Source organism: Lagenorhynchus albirostris, chromosome 20 (assembly GCF_949774975.1).
Source record: "Lagenorhynchus albirostris chromosome 20, mLagAlb1.1, whole genome shotgun sequence".
NCBI classification, from domain to species: Eukaryota; Metazoa; Chordata; class Mammalia; order Artiodactyla; family Delphinidae; genus Lagenorhynchus; species Lagenorhynchus albirostris.
Window position 1 is genome coordinate 41,602,119 of NC_083114.1, and position 6,000 is coordinate 41,608,118.

Consider the following 6,000-nt stretch of genomic DNA (forward strand, 5'->3'; position numbering starts at 1 on the left):
GGTGGAGCACGGGCTCCAGGCACGTGGGTTTCAGTAGTTGCAGCATGTGGGCTCAGCAGTTGTGGCATAAGGGCTTAGTTACTCCACAGCATGTGGGATCTTCCCAGACCAGGGATCGAACCTGTGTCCCCTGCATTGGCAGGCAGATTCTTAACCACCGCGCCACCAGGGAAATCTCTTGGTTTATTTCACTTGCTTAATGTTTTGGGGACTCATCCCTGTTGTAGCATGTATCACTACTTTATTCCTTTTTAAAAGCGAATTATATTCCATTGTGTGGATGTACCACATTTCGTTTATCCGGACATATACTTTCGTTCTCTTGGGCATATACCTAAGAGTGGAATTACTGGGTCATATGGTAACTCTATTTTTAATTTTTATGTTTAACTTTCTAAGGAACTGCCAGACTGTTCTCTAAAGTGGCTGTACCCTTTTACATTCCCATCAGCAATGTATGAGGGTTCCAATTTCTCCACCTCCTCACCAACAATTTTATTATTTGTCTTTTTAATCATAGCCATCCTAGTGAATAGTTATATGAATTTTAACACATATATAGATTTATATAACCACCACCACAATCAGGATACAGGATTGTTCCATCACTCCAAAAAGTTCCCTGTACTATCCCTTTATTCCACTCCTCTCCATACTTAACCCTTGGCAACCACTGATCGGTTCTCTCTCCCTATAGTTTTATCATCTGAGAATGTTATATAAATGACATCTACAGCATGGAACTTTTTGAGACTGGCTTCTTTCACTCAGTATAAACCCCTTTGAGATTCATCCAGGTTGTGTATGCCAAAAGTTTGTTCCTTTTTATTGTTGAGTAATATTCCATTGTCTGGATGGACTTGGTTTATTTATTCATTCAACCATTAAAAGACATTTGGGCTATTTCCAGTTTTGGGCAATTATGAACAGAGATGCTATAAATATACATATGCAGGTTTTTGTGTGGACGTAAATATTCGTTTCTCCAGGGTACGTGCCCAGGAGTGGGACTACTGGGTCAATGTATATATGTTTAACTTAATAAGAAACTGACAAGCTATTTTCCAGAGTGGATGTTTCATTTTGCATCCTCACCAGCAATGTATGAGGGTTCCAGTTGTTCTACATCATTGCCAGAATTTGGTATTGTCAGTAGCTTTAATTTTAGTCATTCTAATAGGTATGTAGTGATACCTCATTATAATTTAAATTTGCATTTCCCTAATGACTAATGATACTAAACAGCTTTTCATGTGCTTATTTGGCATCCTTATATCCTCTTTGGTGAAGCGTTGTTCATGTCGTTGACTCATTTTTTTTTTTTTTTTTGGCGGTAGGCGGGCCCCTCACTGTTGTGGCCTCTCCCATTGCGGAGCACAGGCTCCAGACGCGCAGACCCAGCGGCCATGGCTCACGGGCCCAGCTGCTCCGCGGCATGTGGGATTCCCCCCGGACCGGGGCACGAACCCGCGTCCCCTGAATCGGCAGGCAGACTCTCAACCACTGCGCCACCAGGGAAGCCCCCTACTCATTGTTTAATTGAGTTGCCTATTTTCTTTTTTTCAGTTATAACAGTTTATATTATATTCTGAATACAAATCCTGTGTTGGGTATGTGATACGTAAATATTTTCTCCCAGTCTGTAGCTGAGACAGTACTTTTTTTTTTCTTTTTAGATGATGTTTTTACTTTTTTAAAATATTTATTTATTTGTTCATTTATTTATTTTGGCTGTGCTAGGTCTTAGTTGCGGCATGTGGAGTTTTTAGTTGCAGCATGTGGACTTCTAGTTGCAGATGCATGCAGGATCTAGTTCCCCCACCAGGGATCGAACCCAGGACCCCTGCATTGAGAATGTGGAATCTTACCCACTGGACCACTAGGGAAGTCCCAGTCCTTTTTTTTTTAGATAGTATAACTGTTATTTTATTTTAATTTATTTTATTTGGCTGCACTGCATGGCATGTGGGATGTGGTATCTTAGTTCCCTCTCCAGGGACCGAACCCGTGCCCCCTGCAGTGAGCGTGGATTCTTAACCACTGAACTGCCAGGGAAGTCCTGAGACACAGTACTTTTTGTACATGTGTCTGACTAGAGAAAGGAATGGAACTGATATTTATTGAGTACCTACTGTGTGCTAGACATCATACTGGGTTCCTGGAGGAACAGGGGTATGAGTGAGACAGAGTCCCAGAGGTGGGTGTGGAGAGGTGAAGTTGGAACCACAAGCAAAGTCTGAGCCACTTGAGGGCACAGGGTGAGGCAGAAGAAGGAAATTGTAGCACTGAATGGTTAAAAGTGAAGGCTCTGAAGTCACTCTCTGGTTCTAGCTGCACCATTTGTCACCTGTATAACCTTGGGCAGGTTACTAAGCTTCTTCATACCTCGGTTTCTTTATTTGAAAAATGAGGGCAGCAATAGTGTCTACTTCAAAGGGTTGGGGGGAACTAAATGACATGTTGCAGGTGGTACGTGGTACGCTCTCCATCAAGGTTATTGCTATTTCTTTTCGTAGCAGCATCGTTCTGCGGCAATCGGTGAACTCCCTGGAGGAAGTGTCGTTTGAGCGGAGCCTCAAGGATGGGAAGGATTTCCGGAAGCTGAGATCGGGGCGGTAAGGAGGTAGAAGCCACTCTGGAACCACAGACTTTGTCTCAAAGCTTATATTTCTTCCCTCTTCCTCGTTCCATCCCTCCCTCTTCAGCCTGTAATCTCTTCTCCTGCAGGGTCTCTTTCTTTCCTTTCCCGACCTCCTCCTTTTTCCTTCTCACCCACTGGAGGCCTCCCTCTGGTGTCCCTGGCCTCCCAAGCTCGCTGACTGCTGGGTTAGGAGGTGCTGCTCTGGGGCTGCAAGGCCACCTGTGGCCCCTCGATGGGGACTCGGTGCCTGGTTCCAAAAGGAGGCCGGAGGCAGCATGGAGGATTCTTCCCCTGAAGCAAATGCCTCTGCTCAGGGAGAGATGGATTTAGTGCTGGGTCACCTTCCGTACAAATTATTGAGTAGTTTTCTGGGTGGACATCAGGCCTATGTTGGGACAACAGCTGTACCAGCTCCAGCTTGTTCAGTGAATAATTTACTGCCGGGGAATGGGAGCTCAGTGAGCCAGGAGGCATATTTTGTGTGAACTTTGGGACACCTCTGACAGCCATTTGTGTAATTTGTCCGGGAAGATCCTAAAGCTATCTGAATTCTAGTGTTTTGTCTGCCACACTGACCCTTGGATCCCTTTTATTCACATGGTTGGCTTTGATTTATATTTATTTTATTGTTTTGCTTTCTCTTCTGAGCTCATGACTGGAGCAGTGGTGAGTGTGGAAAATGGCTGTGTGTGAGGAATTACATTCCCGGGTGTCCCTATTCAAAGGAACCACCCAGCAGTCGTGTGGGTTTTCTCTGCTTTTGTTTAGAAGGAACCCATACTTGACTTATACCTCTGCTGTTACCATTTCTGGAATTCCTAAGAATTTATGAACAAGGAGACATCATTTTGTACTGGGCCCTGAAAATTATGTATCTGGTCCTGTGTGTGTGCCATGGTTCTTGATGCTGAACTTGAGTGACCTTCCAAGGTCATTCTGTCCCTTCTCCTGCTTCCTGGACCATCCTGAAATCCTGACTGTCGAAGACCTTCAGGGAGGCTATGGCAACTCTCTCTAAGAATCTTACAACCCTACCAGCAAAGATATCTTAAAACACACACAGAGATAAAGAAGTTGTTTTAAAATAAGTAATATATGGATTTATATCAAAATTCAAAAGGTATAGAAGGGGTACTGCTGTTTTCCCCTAGTTTTCTTGTTCTCCTTCTGCAGAAGCATGAGTTACCCATCTCTGGCCACCTTCCCAAGACAGTCTTTGAACATATATGCACATATCTCCATATTTCTTTTTCTCTACCAGATGGTGGGATAACTTATACACTGTTTTGAACCTTCTTCTTTTCACCTAACTCTGCATCTTGGAAATAATTCCAAATCATCATATAAATTTGCCTTATTATTTTTTGGATGATGATTTCCCATTGTTTGGGTTTTCTATAATTTACTTAACAAGTCCCCTGTTGATGGACACTTAGGTTGTTTCTGAACTTTTGCTCCTATAAACAATGTTCTCAGAATAGGTTTGCCAGAGTTAGCATATTGAAATACAGGCTTTCCAGTTAAATTTCTTAAAAACAAATATTTTTTTTAAGAAATATTTTTGGCCATGCCACGCAGCATGTGGGATCTTAGTTCACTGACCAGGGATTGAACCCACGCCTCCTGCAGTGGAAGCGCAGAGTCTTAACCACTGGGCAACCAGGGAAGTCCCTCCAGTTAAATTTCAATTTCAGATGAACAGTGAATAATTTTTTAGTGTAAGGATATCCCATACTTCTTGGTTTCTTTAGTTTATTTTTTTATCGAAGTATAGTTGATTAACAATGTTGTATTAATTTCTTTTTTTTTAATTTTATTTTTTGGCTGCGTTGTGTCTTCGTTGCTTCACGGGCTTTTTCTAGTTGCAGCGAGCGGGGGCTACTCTTCATTTCGGTGCGCGGGCTTCTCATTGTGGTGGCTCCTCTTGTTGCAGAGCACGGGCTGTAGGCACGCAAGCTTCAGTAGTTGCAGCATGCTGGCTCAGTAGTTGTGGCATAAGGGCTTAGTTGCTCCCCGGCATGTGGGATCTGTCCAGACCAGGGATCGAACCTGTGTCCTCTGCATTGGCAGACGATTCTTAACCACTGCGCCACCAGGGAAGTCCTACAATGTTGTATTAATTTCTGCCGTACAGCAAAGTGACTCAGTTATACAAATATATATATTCTTTTTTATATTCTTTTCCATTATAGTTTATCCCAGGATATGGATATAGTTCCCTGTGTTATCTACTAACCCCAAACTCCCAGTCCATTCCTCCCCAGGAACATAGTTATACTAAATAATATTTCAGTGTTTATCTGAAATTCAAATTTATCTGGGTGGCCTATATTTTATTTGGCAACCCTATCCTAGAACAATGCCTAGCATATAGTAGAGGCTCAGTGAAGATTTATTGGGCGATTGGATAAATGTTTCCTCTCTGGAACGAAAGCTCATGAGGGCAGCTATTTTGGCATGTTTCCTGCTATATCTGCAATGTTTAATATTTATTTGCTCAACACATGGACAAGTGCTACAGTGAATGTCCTTTTGAATGCTTCATTTGGCCCATGAGAGAATATATTTGTAGGGTAAATTCATTCGTTTAAAAGTCCGATGCTGCCAAATTGCCCTCCACAGGCCTCTGATACCTCTTGGCTGACTTGTCTAATTGTATTCCTGCTCATCACCTAAAGTCATTTAACCTTTGGGGAACTTCCCCCTTGAGGCTGCCTTAAATGGGGGTCAGAAAGGAATTAAAAGTGCTACCCCATTATACCACCCCTTTATGCCTCCTCCATCAATTCATGCCAAGAAATGATGAATTTTAGATGCAAATGGCAGGAGATAACATCTGGCCCTCAGGGCCCCCCTGGCTGTCTTGTCCCCGGAAGCACTGTGGGAGCTCATGGGCCCTGCCATCTCCCGGTGATGGATAGGTCATGTTGCTTGGGCTGTCCCAGAGGTGCTTTCAGGTTCGTGGTTCACCTGCCTCCCAGTCTTCCAATCTGTCACTGACACAGGACAATTTAATCATTGTAATGAGGCTGTCACAGTGCACATGCTGCCACCCCTGGCGGGAATGCCTGTTACACTTCCTCCCCCACCAGCCTGAGCACATGTGGTCTCTGTTTGCCAACCACCAAGATCTGGGAGGATCTGAGGTTCCATGCAGCAGAGGGACAGAGTGAACTAGGAATGGCCTTTTTTTTTTTTTTAAATAAATTTATTTATTTATTTACTTACTTATTTCTTTATTGGCTGCGTTGGGTCTTCCGTTGCTGCGCGTGGGCTTTCTCTAGTTGCGGCGAGCACGGGCTTCTCATTGCGGTGGCTTCTCTTATTGTGGAGCATGGGCTCTAGGCACGTGGGTTTCA